Source organism: Hyaena hyaena, unplaced genomic scaffold (genome assembly GCF_003009895.1).
Source record: "Hyaena hyaena isolate Hyena2069 unplaced genomic scaffold, ASM300989v1 scaffold_29, whole genome shotgun sequence".
Lineage (NCBI taxonomy): Eukaryota > Metazoa > Chordata > Mammalia > Carnivora > Hyaenidae > Hyaena > Hyaena hyaena.
Window position 1 is genome coordinate 735,714 of NW_024080661.1, and position 20,677 is coordinate 756,390.

The window sequence follows — 20,677 nt, forward strand, 5'->3', positions numbered from 1 at the left end:
ATAAAACATAGATTCCAGTCCAGTTGGTTATCTGTATTCATGAAACACCCATGTGTGCCTGATAACTAACTCTCATAGGATCTGATCTTGCCAACAAGTTCAACTGCTCAAACTAAATTTGGCACCAGGCATAGCAACCTGGGCCGTTGTGTACCCTGGTGCAGTTTAGTAACCACATGAAGGTACCCTGCTGAGGAATAAGTGAGGAATCCCAGTGGTGTGCCAGAGTTAGCTCATATTCTTTTATTAAACTTTCAGGAATTTTGTCAGCCAGTTGACTTCACGTTGGTAGCTTGAATTGGGCCATGGTATTTATACCACTGACATCAGCAAATGCTACAAATAAGCCCTTCCCCCACTCTGCATTGGTTTTTAAGCACTTACCAGCACATCACTAGACTGGGGACTGAATGAAATCCTGTTCTGGCTCGCCAGGTCATCATTTTTCATAATCTGTCAGAGGGGCCTTTTTTTTTTCTTTTTCTCTTTTCTTTTTTTTTTTCTTTTGTAATTTGCATGAAAGAAAATAGTATTGGAGATGAGAAGAGTATATGAGACCTTTCCACAACATTTTATCTTTACAGTATGGAGATCACATGATTATACAGTTAATGAAATAATAGGAGGTACTGTTACAAAAAGCACAAAGCAATGACAGTGAAGTTTAGACTAGACACAACTGACCATATGTTAAACTTAAAATGTCCCAAATAATCATGAGTCAGTTACTTCCTTCTGAATCCCATAACGAGAATTTTAGCTTGCTTCTGTCAGTGAAGGGAGGAGGAGTGGACAGCTGGAGACAATTACCAATCTTATTATATCCAATTTTATACATACTGCATTGTGGCAGGTCTTACTGTACTTTACTGTCTTCCAAAGAGTTGCTAACATGGTAGGGGCAGAGTCTTTTTTAGTATTATTCTTCTTTTAGGCCAGAGTTTGGGGTATGTAGTAAATGCTCTGTATTTATCCATTTTTCTTTCTGCCTTTCCATCCAACTATCCATTTATCCATTCATCCCTTGCCTTGTTCCAAGTGCTCACTAAATAACTGTCAGTCAGTTAAGAAAAGTGAAGAAGAGCATGTGAATACATTTTGGCAATGGGTCTTTTTTAGCCATGTTCTTCAAACTGGGATATGGGAAGACTTTTCAAGGATGACATGGGGGTGGGTAATTTTAAAGGAATCAGCTTCAATATGTTCTCTTTCCTAAATCTGCTCTGCCTTATAAGGCTGCTGTAGTTGAGTTTCTCCTTCCCTGTCTCCCCTTTCACAGTGATCCTTCTCCACTTTATAAAAGAAGATTTGCCCATCCCAAATCTTACTCTTTGCCCTAAGATGCAAATATTTCCAGGACGCCAAATAAGGGGTCAGTTAGATAATTTATTTTTTAAGATGCTTTTTAAATATTTATTTTTGGAGGGGGTGCAGAGAGAGAGGGGGACAGAGGATCTGAAGCAGGCTCTGCGCTTACAGCAGTGAGCCCAATGTGGGGCTTGAACTCACAAACTGTGAGATCATGACCTGAGCCAAAGTCAGACACTCAACCAACTGAGTCACCCAGGTGCTCTGATAATTTCTTTAATCAAACTTTTATAAAATGCATTCCCCTCCATCCATATCATTAAAAGATACATTTCTAACAAATTTTAGTTTTTATATTTAATAATTATTGATTAAGGTTTGTATTATACCTATTTTGTTTTAATTAATTGTATGCTAATAATTGTAATAACTCAATTCAGAAGAAATTTTTTTTCAAGCTGAGGACTGATTTTATTTATTTATTTATTTTTTTTACGAATAGTTTATTGTCAGATTAGTTTCCACATAACACCCAGTGCTCATCCCCACGAGTGCCCTCCTCCATGCCCATCCCCCTCTCCCCCTACATCCATCAGTCCTCAGTTTTTGTCAGCATTCAAGAGTCTCTCATGGTTTGCCTCTCTCCCTTTCCCCCACCATTTCCGCCCTTCTTCTCCCCCTTGTTCCTCAGTTAAGTTCCTCCTAATCCTCCTATACGTGCAAACATATGATTTTTGTCCTTCTCTGCCTGACTTATTTCGCTCAGCATAACACCCTCAAGGTCCATCCATGTTGCTACACATGGCCAGATTTCATTGTTTCTCATTGCCATGTAGTATTCTATGGTATAGATAAACCACATCTTCTTGATCCATTCGTCTGTTGATGGACACTTAGGCTTTTTCCATGTTTTAGCTATTGTGGAGAGTGCTGCTATGAACATTGGGGTACATGTGCTGCTATGCATCAGCATTTCTGTATCCCTTGAGTAAATTCCTAGCAGTGCTACTGCTGGGTCATAGGGGAGTTCTGTTGTTAGTTTCCTGAGGAACCTCCATACTGTTTTCCAGAGGGGCTGCACCAGTTTACATTCCCACCAACAGTGTAGGAGGGTGTCCGTTTCTCCACATCCTCGCCAGCATCTCGTGTTCTCTGATTTGCTCATTTTAGCCACTCTGACTGGCGTGAGGTGGTATCTCAGTACGGTTTTGATTTGTATTTCCCTGATGAGGAGGGATGCTGAGCATCGTTTCATGTGTCTGTTGGCCATCTGGATGTCCTCTTTGGAGAAGTGTCTGTTCATGTCTTCTGCCCATTTCTTCACTGGGTTGTTTGTTTTTCGGGCGTGGAGTTTGGTGAGTTCCTTATAGATTCTGGATATTAACCCTTTATCTGATATGTCATTTGCAACTATCTTTTCCCATTCCGTTGGTTGCCTATTAATTTTCTGGGTTGTTTCCTTGGCTGTGCAGAAGCTTTTAATCTTGATGAGGTCCCAACAGTTTATTTTTGCTCTTGATTCCCTTGCTTTTGGGGATGTGTCAAGTAAGAAGTTGCTGCGGTGGAGGTCAAGGAGGTTGTTTCCTGCTTTCTCCTCTAGGGTGTTGATAGTTTCCTGTCTCACGTTCAGGTCCTTTATCCATTTTGAGTTGATTTTTGTGCATGGTGTGAGAAAATGATCTAGTTTCATTCTTCTGCATGTTGCTGTCCAGTTCTCCCAACACCATCTGTTAAAAAGGCTGTCTTTTTTCCATTGGATATTCTTTCCTGCTTTGTCAAAGATCAGTTGGCTGTATACTTTTGGGTCCACTTCTGAGTTCTCAATTCTGTTCCATTGGTCTATGTGTCTGTTTTTGTGCCAATACCATACTGTCTTGAGGATGACAGCTTTGTAGTAGAGGCTGAAGTCTGGGATGGTGATACCTCCCGTTTTGGTTTTATTTTTCAGTATTACTTTGGCTATTCGGGGTCTTTTGTGGTTCCATACAAATTTTTGGATAGTTTGTTCTAGTTTTGAGAAGTATGCTGGTGCAATTTTGATTGGAATTGCATTGAATGTGTAGAGTGCTTTGGGTAGTAGTGACATCTTAACTATATTTATTCTTCCTATCCATGAGCATGGAATGTTTTTCCCTTTCTTTGTGTCCAGAAGAAATTTTTTTAACACATAGCACTGCATGGTAACAAAAAATATTTATTTATACATATATATTATAGTAGAGACATATAGGATAAGCAATAGAGATTCAAACATAAAAGAATAGTACATAAAGATGAAGTTCGATGGAGAAAATGAAATGGAAATAGAAGTTCAGGGAGAAAATTTCTGATTTTTTTTTAAAAAAGCTTAATTTTTAATTTTTAAACTTATGATGAAGTAAATCAAGTCACTAATATTTACATGCCATTGGATACATCTGGAAGAGTGCAATAACAGTTTAAACCATTTTTATTTACTATAAACAAAATGTGTGTTTATAAAATGTTTAAATTATGAGAGGCGCCTGGGTAGCTCAGTTGGTTGTGTCTGACTCTTGATTTCAGCTCAGGACATGATCTCAAGGTCATGAGATTAAGCCCCACATCGGGCTCTGTGCTGAGTGTGGAGCCTGCTTGGGATTCACTCTCCCTCACTCTCTGTCCCTCCCACTCTCTCTTGTGCATGCCCCCTTTCTTCTCTCTCTCAAAATAAATAAACATCAAATAAATTAAACAGAGATGAAATAAATAAATAGAGATGAAAAATTGTAGATGTCAACTTAATGCCCACTGAGTACAGGGGAGAAACATATAACTTTTCAAAATTCTTTTGAGAGTACTTAAACAAATAACTTGAAGGCCAACCACTATCATATAAATTATACAGTGTACACTGTATATAGAGGAGCCTTCAATTTAAGCCTGAGCCTATTTAAAAGCCTGATACAAAGATTCTCAATCCAAAATCTCAAGGTTTGGGAAACCTCTCAAACCCATGTGAATTTTGAGTTTATGAGTTGTGTGCCTTTTACCTAGGTCAAGAATACAGTTCTCATAGAAGTCCACAACACAAAAGATTAAAAAGCTCTGACCAGGGGCGCCTGGGTGGCTCGGTCGGTTAAGCGTCCAACTTCGTCTCAGGTCATGATCTCATGGTTTGTGGGTTCGAGCCCCACGTCAGGCTCTGTGCTGACAGCTGGCTCAGAGCCTGAAGCCTGTTTCAGATTCTGTATCTCCCTCTCTCTCTGAAGCTCCCTTGCTCATGCTGTCCCTCTCTCTCTCTCTCTCTCTCTCTCTCTCTCTCTCAGAAATAAATAAAACATAAAAAAAATAAGAAAATAAAAATAAAAAGCTCTGACCAAAGTGTATGAGCCTTCTTAACTTTGCTGTTTTTGTAAGCTTCATATGTAATGGTCTATAGAATGGATTCCAACATAAATAATTTTGGGTCATACTAATATATATTAGTATATAACATATACTAATAAAAAAATCATGAAATAGGCATAATTCTCCTTGGTGTGCCTGAGTGGCTCAGTCAGTTGAGTGTCTGACTTTGGCTTGGGTCATGGTCTCGAGGTTCGTGTGTTCAAGCCCTGCAGGACACTCTCTGCTGTCAGCAGGAAGCCCACTTCACATCCTCTGTCCTCCTCTCTCTCTGCCCCTCCCCCATTTGCTCGCTCTCTCTCAAAAATAAACATTAAAATTTTTTTTAAAATAAATAACCATAATCTTTCTTTTTTCACAGACCTGAAACCTTTTGTAGGGCAATCTTTTAATTTTATTCCTTGCTGATCCAAAGATCTTTCCTTTTTCTTAATTTTAATAGAGTAAGTTACAGAGACTTCGTCCATAAAAAAATGCCAGATGGAAAACTTGAAAACAGTTTTTAAAAAGAAAAGATAGATATTATTTGTCCCTGACAATTCTATTGTGTGATATCTAATTTAGCATCTAATACTCAGTGGTCTAGTAATAGGTTGATATAGTATTCAGGCTTAGAATTAGGAAGATTATATTTGGAAGTGACTGACAGCACAGCAGTTTGAAAGCTTTGGATTTTAAAGTGTCACACACATAGCAGATGAGTGAAGATGTCAGAGCCAAGCCTAAAGGAGGACCCTGATAATCCAGCCCTTGGTGTATAACCTTCAAACACCAATAAACAAGATTATCTGGATTTAACATGTGACCTTTCTCATTCTGACTGGTAGGTCCAGATGTTTTCTCATTCAGCTGCCTGGTTGAAATCTGCTTTTTAACCAACTGCAATTGGATCTAGATTGGAGGTTGTAGAAATGACAGTCTTGAAAACTCTATTCTGCAGGGGGTGATGCTGTCTAAACAGTAACATATGGAGACTGATGGTTTAATAATTAAAAATAATTTGTGACCTTACCCTTAATAGATTTGTTAATTATGTCAACTGAATAAGTAAAAATGGGATCGTGGTAGATATTTCACTATATTAGTCAGTCTGGTGGCATTAAAAACATTGACAAGATTTGTTAGAACCAGGATTTCTTGCACCTGCGTCTACAGAAGAGAAATCCCAGTCATGCCTTGGTTGCCCTTTGTTACCCCTCAAGGAAGTTCATGGCCACCCTAGAGGAAATAGGAAAGGCTCTTTATTAGCTTCTCTTAAGTCAGTCTAAGCTTATGGCTATACTTCTCATCCACCAAAACTTGAATACAACTTACTGTACCTTTATTACCTCTTTTCATTGCTTGGAGCCCAGGACTATTTCTGGCATTTTGTTATGAACTGTTCATTACAGTCATCTTGGTTTTCTGGTTCTATTCCTTTAGGTTGTACTGGTTCTGTCTCTGAGTCTATATGGAAAAGATATTTCTTCATTTTCTTCTTTTCTTATGGGAGAACTAAACTCTCACATCACTGAGTAAACCCTCAGAGAGATTCCCCATGGGCTTTTATACCACTGCAGACTTGTAGGTCAGGGATAGTCCTCATTAATTAATTAATAATCATAGTCTAGTAAGGCACACTAAACTATTAACAGAAGAGAAAGTGAGACATGAAAAAAAAACATAAAAGTACAAAGCGTGACAAGGAAATAATATAATTGGAAAATCTGGATCTTTATGGATTTTAGCACAACTTAGCAAAAATCAGTAGTTACTTAGGTATTCTCTGAAGTTAATAATAAAATATTTTCAATCTGAAGTTGGTAATAAAATAATTAAGTGTGAGAAATGTCCTATGAGGCCAACTCTTACAGTTACTTTAGTTTTCTTTCCTACTGCCAAGATGCACCTGGTGTTTTTTTTTTAACATAATACTTGTTAATTTCTTTCAAAAGAGCATGACATTAGTTATGCTTTTATTATTAGCTATCCTTTAACAAAAGGAGTTAAAGATAGTCTCATGAGGATTTGTCATATTGGATTAATCGTAGATCAAAAGCTATACTTGTCACAATGCTTCCTGTAATAGTTGGTAAATAAGTAGCTAAACTCTACCCTCTTGAGACAGAGTCAGTATCAGTGTAGCTAGATATTAATTGTTGGGTTGGCTTCTTTTTTTAATTCTTATAGAGTTTTTAACAATAGCTTTGGGGCACCTGGGTGGCTTAGTCGGTTAAGCGTCCGACTTTCGCTTAGGTCATGATCTCGCGGTTTGTGGGTTCAAGTCCCGTGTCGGGCTCTGTGCTGACTGCCAGCTCAGAGCCTGGAGCCTGTTTCAGTCTGTGACTCCCTCTCTGTCTGACCCTTGCCTGCTCACGCTGTCTCTCTCTCTCCTAGAAATAAATAAAACATTTAAAAATTTAAAAAAAAATAGCTTTTATTTTTTTAATGTTTTTTTATTTTTGAGAGAGAGAGAGAGAGAGGAAGTGCGAGCAGGGGAGGGACAAAGAGAGAGACAGAGAGACAGAGAATCCAAAGAAGGCTCTGACCTGCCAGAGCAGAGCCTGACATAGGACTTAAACTCACAAACCATGAGATCATGACCTGATCCACCCAGCTTTTAATTTACATACCTTTAAGTGTTCAAGTCAATGATTTTTAGTAAACTTACAGAGTTGTGCAACTAGCACCATGTTTTGGAACATTTCTTTCATCCTAAAAAAATCCCTGGTACCTGTTTGCAGTGAATCCTCATTCCCAGCCCCAGACAAGCACTAGTCTGATTTCTGTCTCAATATAGATTTACCATTCTAGACATGTCATATAAAAGGAATAATACAATATGTAGTCTTTTGCTTCTGGCTTCTTTCACTTAGCATAATGTGTTTTTTTTTTTAATCTTTATTTTGAGAGAGAGAGAGAGAGGGAGGGGCAGACATGCGGGGGGGGGGGGGGAGAGAGAGAGAGAGGGAGAGAATCCCAAGCAGGCTTCATGCTGTCATCGCAGAGCCTGATACAGGGCTCAACTCACAAACAGTGAGACATTGACCTGAGCTGAATGTGTTGTTTTCTTTTAAACTTTATCCATATTATTGCATGTTTCAGTACTTTGTTTCTCTTTATTTCTGAATAATATTCTGTTTTACTGATGAAATACATTTTATTAATTCACCAATTGGTAGATCTTCTGTTTCCTTTTTTTTTGGCTCTTATGAATAATCCTGCTACGAGTGTTTGTGTACAAGTCTTGGTGCAGACATATGTTTTCATTTCTTTTGGGTAGATACCTAGGAGTCAAATTGCTGTGTTGTATGGTAAATTTATGTTTAATTTTACAAGAAACATCTATATTAGTTATTGATCGCTGTGTAACAAATTACCCCAAACCTTAGCATCCTAAAGCAATACAAATTTATTATCTCAGAAATACAGACAAAGCTTATTTGGATCTTCAGCTTCTTTCAAAGCTGGAATCAAGGTATTGACCCAGACTGGTTTCATCTGCAGGCTTGACTAGGGAAGGATCAAATTCCAAATCCATGTGATTGTCAGTATTCAGGTCTTTGAGGGTTGTTGGACTGGGCCTCGTTGCCTCGCTGTAGGTTGGCTAGAAATAGCCTTCAGTTCTTCACCATATGGACTCTCTAGCTTACTTCATCAGAGAAACACACGAGAAGCACCAGAGGGAGAGTGAGGACAAGATGGAAATCATAGGTTTTTACAATCTAACAACAGAAGTGATTTCCCATCGTGTTTGCCATGTTCTTTTAATTAGAAACAGATCACCTAGGTCCAATCCACATTCAAGGGGAGGAGATTATAAAAGGATGTGAATACTAGGAGTCAGGGATTATTTGGAACCATTTTAGAAAGCTATCTATTACACAGCCAAATTTTTTTCCAAATGGCTGTACCATTTTACATTCCCACCAGCAGCATATTAGGGTTCCATTTTCTCCACATCCATACCAACACTCATTGTCTGTCTTTTTGATGACAGCCATTCCAAGTGGGTGTGAAGTGGCATTTCATTGTGGTTTTAATTTGCATGACTCTAATTACTAATGATGTTGAACATCATTTCATTTGCTGATTGTTCATTTGTATAATTTCTTTGGTGAAATGTTAATTCAAATATTTTTCACATTTTTAATTGGATTATTTGGCTTACTATTGAATTATAAGATGTTTTCATTTATGAATCATGCTTTTGGGGGGTGCCTGGGTGGTTCAGTCGGTTATGTGTCCAACTTCAGCTCGGATCATATTCTCACAATTCATGGGTTTGAGCCCTACGGCGGACTCTTTGCTGACAGCTCAGAGCCTGGAACCTGCTTTGGATTCTGTATCTCCCTCTCTCTGCCCCTGCCTCACTCCCACTCTATCTCTGTCTTTCAAAAATAAATAAATGTTAAAAAAAGTTTTTTAAATGAATCATGCTTTTGGTATCATATCTAAGAAATCTTTGCCTAACTCAAGGTCACAAATATATTATGTGTCAGCTACTATGCTAGGTCTTTATATACATTATTTTGCCTAATGTAATTACAGTAACAGCCCTGTTAGGTATAAATAATATCATCTTTGTACAAGTGAGGAAATTTACAGAAATCAAGTGACTTGCTGAGATCACACAGGTAGAGTACAACTTGAGCCTAGATTTTGTCTACTCCAAAGCTTTTGCTCTTTCATCAGAACTTACAAAAAAAAAAGGCATTCAAATACATTTTTAGTGGGCAAAATGAGAGTGAAATACCTTATTGTCTTTTTCTTATAATTATCAGTACCCATTCTGGTGCTATATGAATACTGTTAATAACAACCTCTCTATTCATGATAATTGGAAGTTGTCTTTGAAATAGAAAAAGATTTGTACTCCAGTTTACAGGCTAGATTCCATCCTGGTTTTATTCTGCCAGACATTATACCCTCCACTGTTTCTGGTGGAGCAAGGATGAATCTTTGCTTGCAGTCTTGAAGTGTGTTACAGGGCAGCTGTTAAGCAGTTGTTATACTTTACCCCCAGGGACAAGCATGTTCCAGTGACAAGATAGCTTACTCTGTTATGTGCTTTTAGCGTTGTACATTCACCAAGGACAAGTCAGTGCTGAGTTGTTCCTTGTTTCTTGGTGCTCTAATTCCATTATTTGAAAACCAGAGAGAGAGAGAATGGAGGAAACAGAGAGGAAGAAAAGTCCAAATAATATGTAGGAGATAGTAAGTTTTATTTTATATGTATTTTGTTTTGATCAATATAATGTTACAAAGAGCAAGAATCCTCTAATTCTTAATCCTTAAATTCATTTTCTTCTCTTTCAAGAATGCTTTAAACCCTTTGGGTCTGGTTGGTATACCTTAAGTTAGAAATACAGTTTTGTTGTTTTCCTTTGCTGTGGCCTAACGTGCTAATCTTAGGCAAAATTACAATCTGCGCAAATTTTAAAAAACATCTGCAACCTGAATTCTGTACTTGAAGGAATGAACAGAATAATTGCTCACCCCTTCCTTCCTTCTTGCCTTCTTTCCTTCCTTCCTTCTGTTCCTTTGGTAAGCAGTTGCTAAGTTAAACTGTGTGCCTGGCACAGATCTACATGTTAAGTTTGTGAGTGGAATAACATACAGACACTGACATCAAGCAACCCCTAAGTAAAAGGGAAAACAGGGACTAGTATAGGGGGAGCAGATTTGGAAGAGAAGTCAAAACGAGAGAAATAAGGAGCTAGGTTGCAACTTGTTGAGTGTGGAACAAGTAGAAGAAATGTAAGAAGTAATTGGAAGTACCTGAGCAGGGAGAACTAGGCTGGAAATAGAGATGTGGGAGTCATCATTTGCAGTGAAAAAAACAAAAGGTTGAAGAAACAGGCCCCAGGAGACCATTGACACCTAGGAGACTGAGAAAAAGGAATAGACAGAAGAAACAAATAAGTGAGGTAGGAATAGAATCAGGCAAGAATAGAGCTCAGAGAAGAGGTTTAAGAAGCAGGGACTGGAGGATGCCTGGATGGCTCAGTGGGTTGTGTCCAACTCTTGATTTCAGCTCAGGTCATGATCTTGTAGTTGGTGAGATTGAACCCAGCATCGGTTCCATGCTGACAGTACAGAGCCTGTTTGGGATTCAATCTCTCTCCCTCTCTCTCTGCTCCTCCCCCATAGGCACATTCAATTTATCTCTCTCCCTCTCAAAATAAATAAATAAAAAAAAAAAAAAAAAAAAAAAAAAAAAAACCACACACAGCAGGGAGTGGTCATCCTATTCCAAAGGATGGCATCCTGTTCCAAAGTGAGGGAATAGGGGAGACAAAAGGCTGACCACCATGAGCAAAGAAGTCAACTTGAGAACTGGTTATCTATCATTGTGGGGCTTGGGCCCTTTTCTGATGTATCATGAGGAGAAATTCTGCTTACCACATCTCAGCTTCAGAATGTTGTAGACAAGTTAGGGAGTGGTACAGCAAAGTGGTTTATTCCTTCTTCCCTGCCTGGACACTGCCTTCTTCTTCTTCTTTTTTAAGTTTATTTATTCATTTTGAGAGAGGCAGAAAGAGCAGGGGAGGGGCAGAGAGAGGGAGAGAGGGAGAATCTCAAGCAGTCCCATGTGGTCCTTGCACAGAACCTGATGTGGAGCTCGAACTCATGAACCTCAAGATCATGACCTGAGTCAAAATCAAGAGATGGACGCTTAGCTGCCTGAGCCACCCAGATGCCCTCCTTCCTAAATTGGTTCAGGCTGCCCAAGGAGTTCATTCATCCACTCATTTATTCATTCAATACCTAGAGTAAGTGAGTCTTCTGAAAGCTTCTGGGACACAATTATTAAAACCTGGCCACTGCCTTGAAGATACTCCTAATCGATATAGGAAATAAACATGTTAACCATCATATAACACAGCACATACTATGCATACCACGAACTTCTGTAGTGGACGTGGAGGCATTTTCATTCCTTCCCTTACCTGTGATCCTGAGTTTGGTGTTGTGACAATTAGGATATTTTTAGCTAATTTAACTGTATTTGGATGATAATTTTTTAATTTTTCTAAGTATTATATTTTAATATGCTTTAAATTTTTTAATTGCACTCTCAAAAAATAGAGTGAATATTCTATACAAAGGAATTATAATTGAAAAGAAAGATTTTTCTTCTGGATTTATAAATGAAATGTCTACCAGGTAAATAATCTCTGATATGTTTGGGCAACATCTTAAACATCAACCTATTTATTTTTTGAAGATAGTTTTTAAGCTTGTTTATTTATTTTGAGAGCAAGAGTGAGAGAGAGAAAGCAAGCGTATGAGTGGAGGAGGGGCAGAGAGCAAGAGAGAGAGAATCCCAAGCAGGCTCCCAAACTGTGAGATCATGACCTAAGCTGAAATCAAGAGTCGGCTGCTCAACTGACTGAGCCACCAAGGTGCTCCAAACCTCAACCTCTTCAGATGTATTTTCATTCATTATTTTTCAGTGGATAGTAGCTACTTCTCAGAAATAGAAATATAAAATAATATAATACATAGGTTAAATAATCAATAGAAAAAGTTCATAGTTATAAGAGAGAGAAATGAAAAAGCCACTCTGTTTGTATACTGCTTTATAGTTTAGAAGGAACTTTCACACACCATGTTCTTCAATCCTCACAACTATAGATGAAGATATCTGAAGAGTAAATTTAGCCCACTGAGCAGCTGGAACCTCACCTACCACGGATGTGTAGTATATTCCTCTTGTTAAAAATAATAGATCTCCTCTTGTTCTAATGGGGGAGCAAAGCATCACACTGAAATTATTAAACAAATTATTTTTATTATTATGGCAATGAATGAGCTATTTGAGGCTCAGATAAGACAAAGATTAATGTCATTAGTAAAGTGGAGAATGGTTCCTTTGCAACTGAAACCTTCTTCATGTTTTCATGCTAAAGTTCTTGATATGAAGTCACATGATTTAGGAATTACCAGTTTAGGTATTTTTTAATGTTTATTTATTTATTTTTCAGAGCAGGGGAGAGACAGAGAGAGAATTCCAAATAGGCTTCACGCTCAGCGCAGAGCCTGACTCAGGGCTGTATCTCACAACCGTGAGATCATGACCTTAGCTGAAATCAAGAGTCAGACGCTTAACCGACAGCCATCCAGGTGGCCCTACAGTTTAGATTTTTTTTAAGGGCAGATTTAAGTCTGATAAGAATATGTTTTAATGAAAACTTTAACCAAACCAAATATTATCAAAACTGCGTATCTCTTAGTTTGCTGCTATTAAGATATAATATTTCATCTCTTAGCCATCTGATTCACCTTTTCCAGCTTTTTCCTAATTTTAAAATAGATGTTTTAAAAATTAATACATGTCTATCATTTTAAATTTTAAAAGAAGAGAAAAAGGAAAACATAGTAGATCCTATAAATCAATGACCAAAAGTTTTGCTTTCATTGAAGCTTTATAATCTTACTGGTTAGCAAATACTAGAACTTTGTATTCTTTAGTTGGCAAAATAGCATTGGTTTTATTCCCTCCTCACTTGACAACTACAAAGAGGCCATTGTGGAAAAGGAGTAGAGATATTAATTTTATAAGGAAACGTCTTAGTTGATCTATTTCTGCTGTATTGGATGATAGCAACAAATTCTGTAGACTAAATACCTACAATACATATATCTCCCATTTTGCTCTTTAGTGCTTCAAGCTTCTAAATCCTATTAACAGCTGTCAAAACCTGGTAAACTATTTAGATGCTTTCACAATTTGTTTAATTGGATAGTTAGAAAATGGCATGCTAGAAAAGCCCACCCCCCTCCCTTTCTTTTAGCCTGGCTGAACATCTGTAGCATTAGGGCCTCATTATCTCTGAATTGGCATAGCAAATCAGTGGTATCATTAAAATGCCACATTAAGATGATTAAGCTTCTTTGTTATCCAGTTGACTTTTGCATGTGCTGAGGATTTCATGGTTATGACCCCTAATCCTTGTAAAACACTTAAACAACATCACCCTTTTGTGTCTTCCCTGTCTAACAGCCTCTATCTTATTTTGCCCCTTCTCACAATATCTCTGGCAAACTTAAGGCTATTATCCAAACTTTGTCCTTCTTTGAGGTGGATTCTGAGATCTCATAATTCAGAGTGGAACTTCAGAATCCCTTTTTTTTTGCACTGGGAAATTCCTACTACCGTGCTATCCAAGACACCCAAGTTGCCTGTTCCATTTGCCATCTTTGATAGGTTCTTCTCCCCAACTGAGCATTTTATGTGCCTGTAAAAACAAACTGAGGCACAGTTGGCTGAGACTGCTATTGCCCCTGAAGGATTTAGATGTTGGATCCTTTCCAAGACCCATTGTTTTTGCAGTGTCTCAGGTGAAACCAAAAATGTCTACTCTGGAGTGTAAGCCTTTCATGTGATAACCATCACCCCAGGAAATGAAACCATGTGCATCAGCCCCAGTGAGCCAAGCCTTTGTTCTCTTCAGCCTACAAAATTCTCTCTGGGGTGTGTGTGTGTGTGTGTGTGTGTGTGTGTGTGTGTGTGTGTGTTAGTGTATGTCATCTTCCTAAGAGGCCTCCAGAACATAGACAAAGATGGGAGCAATTGTACCCCAGAGTAGCTCCTTTAGGAAGAAGTTCAGTTTAATTTAATTTTCTATGGGTTAGATTCAATTTAGACATATTTTCCCCTCTGTGGGAATGTTTAGCAATTACCTTTATCAGCAATTTGTGGTTTGATATGTTCTTTTTTCCACAAGTACACTTATAAAAAATTACTCAGGAAGCCTTTAACATTTTTTATTATGAAATATATCATGCACACAAAAAGGCAAATATAATTACATGTATAGTTTAAAAAATAACTACAAAACAAGCATCCATGGACCCACCACCTGGATTAAGAAATAAAATATTGCTAGTGCCTGTGAAGATTCTTGATAGTCTTTTAGGTGGCAATTTAAGTTGTGTGTCTAAGAAACCTGATACACATGATAGGAAACTGGAATTTACAGAAGTAAGATATGAAATTATTCACATTACAAAAGGTTTATTCACTTTACAAAACCTTTAGGATATTGTTAGACAGTTTTTCACTGTATTCAAGTATTTCTTGCTAGATCTTTAAGATTTTCTTTTTGCTTTTAGGTGCCCCTAAGTGGCTCAGTTGGTTAAGTGTCCAACTTTGGCTCAGGTCATGATCTGCAGTTCATAGGTTCAAGCCCCACATCGGGCTCTGTGCTGACAGCTTAGAGCCTGGAGCCTGCTTCGGATTCTGTGTGTGTGTCTCTCTCTGCCCCTACCCCGCTAATGTGCACACATTCTCTCTCTCTCTCTCTCAAAAATAAATAAACATTAAAAAGGTGTTTGTTTGTTTTTTAAGATTTTCTGCTTTCATTAACAGTTCACATGTTGCCATTTACTGACAATTGAAAATCAAAGAAAAATGAAGAGAAACATCTCCGGATGTATAACGTAAATCAGTGGAACAATAGTTTTGATTTTACATGCAATATTTTATGAACATATCACCTATATTAAGGTGAATCTGTAGAGGCTAGTGATATCATGCTAAGTATAAGGGAGAGTCAGGTAGGTATATGAGGAAGCATAGAACAAGAATTTTTTTCTACTGTAGAGTATCAAGGAAGACTGCATGGAAGAAATGGCATTTAAATAGCATTTAGAAGTTTGAATAGAATGTTGATGTCAGGGAAGGGCATGTTAGATATGGAAAATACTAGAGAAGAGGCTTGGAAAACTACAATTAGTCAGATAGCTGCTGTACTTCTCAAACTTTAAAGTGCATAAGAATCCTTGAGGATCTTGTTAAAATGCAAATTTTGATGCAGTAGGTCTGGGGTGAGACTTGAGTCTGCATTTCTAACAAGCTCTGGAACTGCTGATCCAAGGACCTCATTTTGAGTAGCAAGGTTCTAGTCTAGAGAAAGTGTTGATTCAAGAGGACTAATGAGAAATGAGATGATCAGGAAGGCTCAGGGCACGTTCTGGACAGGTCCTTGATGGTCTTGCTAAGGAGTTTAGACTGTTCTAGAAGTAAAATGAAATCATTGAAAATTTCTAAAACAAGAGTTTTAGTGCTACAGGATGATTAATCTGGAAATAAGATATAGTATAAAATAGAGGTCACATACACTGTGGGCCAGTTAGGAGGCTAATGCAGTGGTATATTCATGTACTAAGTATTTACTATGTATGTACTGTATGAAGAATACTGTGTCAAACTGTAGGGTGGCAGTTCTCAAACTCCGTTGTACACAAGATTTGCTACCCAAAGAGCATAGGGGCACCTGGGTGATTCAGTCGGTTAAATGTCAGACTCGATTTCAGCTCAAGTCATGATCCCAGTGTTATGGGATCAAACCCTGCATCAGGCTCCCAGATGAATGTGGAGCCTGCTTAGAATTCTCTCTCTCTCCCTCTGCCCCTCTCCCTCTCTTGTGGGTTCTTGCTCTCTTTCTCTCTCTCATTCTCTCTCAAATAATAATAATCATAATAATGATGATGATGATGATGATATTTATTGGGGTGCCTGGGTGGCTCAGTTAGTTGAGTGTCAGACTCTTGATTTCTGCTCAGGTCATGATCTCATAATTCATGAGATTGAGCCCCATTTTGGGCTGCACATGCTCTCTCTCTCTCTCTCAAAATAAAAAATAAATAAACTTAAAAAGAAGATTTACCTAAGGGCATATTTTTAATGCATATTTCCAGACACCCAAAATTTCTATTTTTAAACCACACAGCCTTGTATCAACAGATACAGGTTAAGCAGTGTCACAGGGGATGCTGAGTTAAAAAAACAAACCTGTGTAACTTCTGACCTTAGATACCTTACGTGACCATATGGGAGATGAGGTGAATTTATAAATAATTCAGAGAAAGAAGGAACAGATTATTTTGCAGCTGGGGGTGGGGGTGGGGATCAGTGTGTGTTTTGGGGGGGAGATGGCATACTGGTTTTGGCTTTAAAGGATCTGTCGGATTTGGACACACCTTGACAACATTAGGGAAAGATCTTGTATGTAGGCAGTGGAAATAATAAAAGCAAGAATACTTGGAAGTTGTTTAGTTTGGTTAAAGATATCTGAGTATTCAAAATCAACATTACAAAGACAGGTTGGAGCCAGATACTGAAAGGCCTTTTAAATTCATTCTGAGTTTGGACTTTATTTTGTTGGCAGTAGAGTATTGAAGAATTTTGACATGGCCATGATATGACCAGAGCTATAGTCAAGGATGAACGGTGTGGTGGTAGTGTATAGGATGAACTGGAAAGAAGAGAGAAAGGAGCCAAGGAGAACAAAGTGGAGGGCATTAAGGGCCTGAGATCAGGATACAAGGAATGAAAAATAGTGGGGAGGAGAAACAGGTTGGAGAGAGGATACATAAATATAACCAATGCATGATTAAATGTGGGTCACAGACAAGAGGAAAAAAAAAATATGTCTGTAAGGAATCTACCCTGAGTAACTGGGAAGATACCTAGGAGGCCTTAGAGGTTGGAGGACTGAAGAAGGGGAGAAAGATTACACCTGGAGATAAATGTATATTTGGGAATTAGTCACATAAAATGCTTGTTGAAGCCTGAATAATAGATGAAATTGCCACAGGGAAGGGGATGTAGAGGGAAGAAAAACAACATTACGGGCAGTATTTAGGAGGTAGAGGGAGGGAAAAGAGCTAGAAAAAAAACACAGCAGAAAAAGAAGGAAAGAAGTTACAGTTTTACTGAACAAATAGTATAGAAGAAGAAAGAATGGTGGTCAATAGTGTCAAGGGCTACAGGGGCACCTGGATGGCTCAGTTAGTTAAGTGTCTGACTTCGACTCAGGTCATGACTTCACGGTTCATGGGTTCGAGCCCCACGGCGGGCTCTATGCTGACAGCCAACTCAGAGCCTGGAGCCTGTTTCGGATTCTGTATCTCTCTCTCTCTCTCTCTGACCATCCCCTGCTCATGCTCTCTCTCAGAAATAAATAAAACATTAAAAAATTTTTAAAAATATATTGTCAAGGGCTACAGAGAAGCTGGGGAGAATGGCACACAAAAGGCCAGTGGATTTAGGAATCAGGAGATTACTGATGATCTTCATGGGAGCAGGTTCTGTGAATTATGGAAGCAGAAACCCGGTTAGAGGGAATTTTACATCAATTTTTAGGATATAGAGGCAGAAAGCATAGCATACTTTTGTAGTATATTTATCTAAAAAGGAGTGTTGAGAAAGGATGAGTTTAGGTATGAGGGGATGAGAGGCTAAACTAAATTGCGATGGGAATGGAAAAGAGGAATTGGCATCCAGAGAGCCTGAGGATATAGAATCTATAGGTCTTGCAGACTGAATTGGTGATGAGATTGAAAGGAAAAGGATTCCATTTTTAAGACTTGGAAACTGGAAGAAGGAAGATGCCATTTAGAAATATAACAAAGTCATAAATTAGAAATAAGCTTGAGTTCAAAGATGACAAGTTTGATTTTAGACATGGTTTTAATATTTTCAAAGGATAATAAGTAGCAGAATATTCCCATTTCTTCTGCTGCAATAAATCTTCCTCCCAAGAGATGGAATGAATCTCTTCATTAGAGCAGACAAGTGTCCATGCTGGTCACTTTGGTGGACTGTATTTGGAAGCTGTGTTCTAAACCAAATAATCTCTCAGAAATCCCATTCATATCTTAGATACTAATGTTTTCTAATATTCAGTTCTGTATATCTTTACATGGTAAACTATGATGAATTGTCGATCCCAATAACAATGAATTGTTGATCCCAGTAATGATTCAGGTCTTTCATCTAAAAGTAGTAGGACTCCTGGGGCTCAGGTGGTTGAGCATCTGATTCTTGATTTTGGCTCAGATCATGATCTCACAATTCAGGAGATTGGGTCCCACATCAGGCTCTGCACTGACAATGTGGAGCCTGCTCGGGATTCTCTCTCTCACCCTCTCTCTCTGCTCCTCCCCAGTTTGCTCGCTCTCTCTCTCTCAAAAAAAAAAAAAAAACATTAAAAGAAAACAAAAGTAGTAAGAGTCCCAAGGCAAACCAACAACTGTACCAGGAACTCTTGGTCCATTAAGTCCAAGGGACTTCCCTAATACTCTGTCCATGTGTCTTTTATGCTTTCCCTTAGGGCTCTGGGTCTCAAATATCATCTTCCTTGTCCTACAGCTAAATCCTAAGGGACCAAAGCCCAGATTTTCTCTTGAGACAGATTGGTGTGGTACTGAGTTCTAGATCAAGCCCATTAAAGCCAGTCCTGAGGGAAGTAGCAACTCTCTTTTGTCCTGCATTTTCAGAAAGACCCAGCACATTTATCTTCCTGGTTTTTAATTGTCACTGACCATGGATGGCCTGAGTCTACTCATATTAACATTTTATAACCAAAATGAAAAGGATCTTTTTCTGCGGGCCCCTATCTGCTGTTTTTGGTTTTTAGTAGCTGAAGTTTTCCGTTGAGGTTCTTTTAAACGCCTACATGCAAACTGAAGAGCACTCAAGCTTTGGTGGGATATCACCCACAGCTGGAGTGATGGAGGAAGGGAGGAGGGTACAAGCCTCAGGTGCATCCTTCTCTTAAAAAAATTTTTTTTAAAAACAAAACCACTTAAGCAAACCAATTCCATCTGAAAGCAGGTGAGACCTATCCAGAGAAAGAGGGGAATGAACCTCTTTCCATGTAGGAAATGGATATGGATTCATGTATGACCCAGATGCATAGAATGGGAAAATTTGAAACATGCTGGACTGATCCTACAGCCTTGCATCTCTTCTAATCAAAGAGTGAAAAGCTATGAACCATGAACTGTGGTGAGAAGCAGAGGAACAGTGTTGCAGCAATGGCTCCTCGGTTGGTGGTTAGGCCCTGTCTTGCTCTATTAAGCAAACACAGTTAATATAGATAAAAGGTAACCTTGATAGAAGTGAAAATTGAAACTCGAGTTGAAGGTAGAAAGCCAGGCACAGCTGCAGTTGTACTTCCTCCTGTGTGGCGACAGGAGCTGCACTCACTGGTGTTTTTTTGGAAGGGATGCAGTTTTTTAAAATATCTTTTCTTCAGAGTGTTTTAGTTTTTAATGTCTACACCATTGATGAGAGAGTGGAATATGTTAGTAAGAAGCCACTTAGACTTTTCTACATCTAGTGTGTGAGGTCAGATCCAAGTTCAGCATTCTAATCACACCTATGCTATTAACTGGCTGTGTAACCTTGGACAAATCACTGAAAAGATCTCTGGTGCCAGAATTCCTTATCTGAAGAACAAAAGGGGGTTGGATTAGATGATCCCAAATTCCCTTCCAGCCCTAAAATTCCATTGATTTATGATTCCTCATGAGGAAAATAACTTCCAATTTCTAAGAACAAATGTCGGGAAAATTAAGCAGCTTATTTTATATATGAAAAGTCCCTTGCAAATGTTTATTACGATTATATCAGGCAAATATTTAGGTGTTATTAATGTCACTACATAAATTTGCCTTCTTCACTTCTTATGATCTTCAACTCAAGAGTGTGGCAACTGTTAAGAGACTGCCTGGTTAGCCAACTCATTTGGGCCAGTCCTTCCTCTTCTCTCCAGTTCTATATAGTTCCAGGATCTTGAGTTTCATCCTCCCTAAAATAGATACAGGTGCTCTTCCCCTTGCTTAGGTTGAGCTCCATTTACCTGTGTCAATGAAAATGACTCCTTAGAAGATTATGTTAAAGAATTACTTCTCCTTTTATCTTTCTCAACAGTATTTCACTAGTACTGCCAGCTTCCTCTATATTCAGTGTTGTTTCTTTATCAGTTCCAAGAGAAACAGATAAGACTCATTTTAGCAGTGCATATACATGGAAGGGGAAGAGGCAAAGCATGGCTTAAAATCAGAAAAACCATAATAACTATTCAACTCTCACTCTTAGTAGCTTAAACTGAATGCATTTGAAGGATTGAAACAGTATTTTCTTCTTGAAACCAAAGAGCTTCATCACCTTGCCTTTTAACTGCAGACACCAAAAAAGGTACTAAATCTGAGAACCTTTCTTCTC

General features: G+C 38.4%; 1 protein-coding gene across 6 annotated transcripts in view; it reads left to right on the forward strand.

The window, feature by feature from the left end:
- Positions 1 to 20,677, forward strand: part of IKZF3 (IKAROS family zinc finger 3) — a 91,268-nt gene that overhangs the window by 43,781 nt on the left and 26,810 nt on the right. The gene's annotated exons all lie outside the window — the stretch shown is intronic.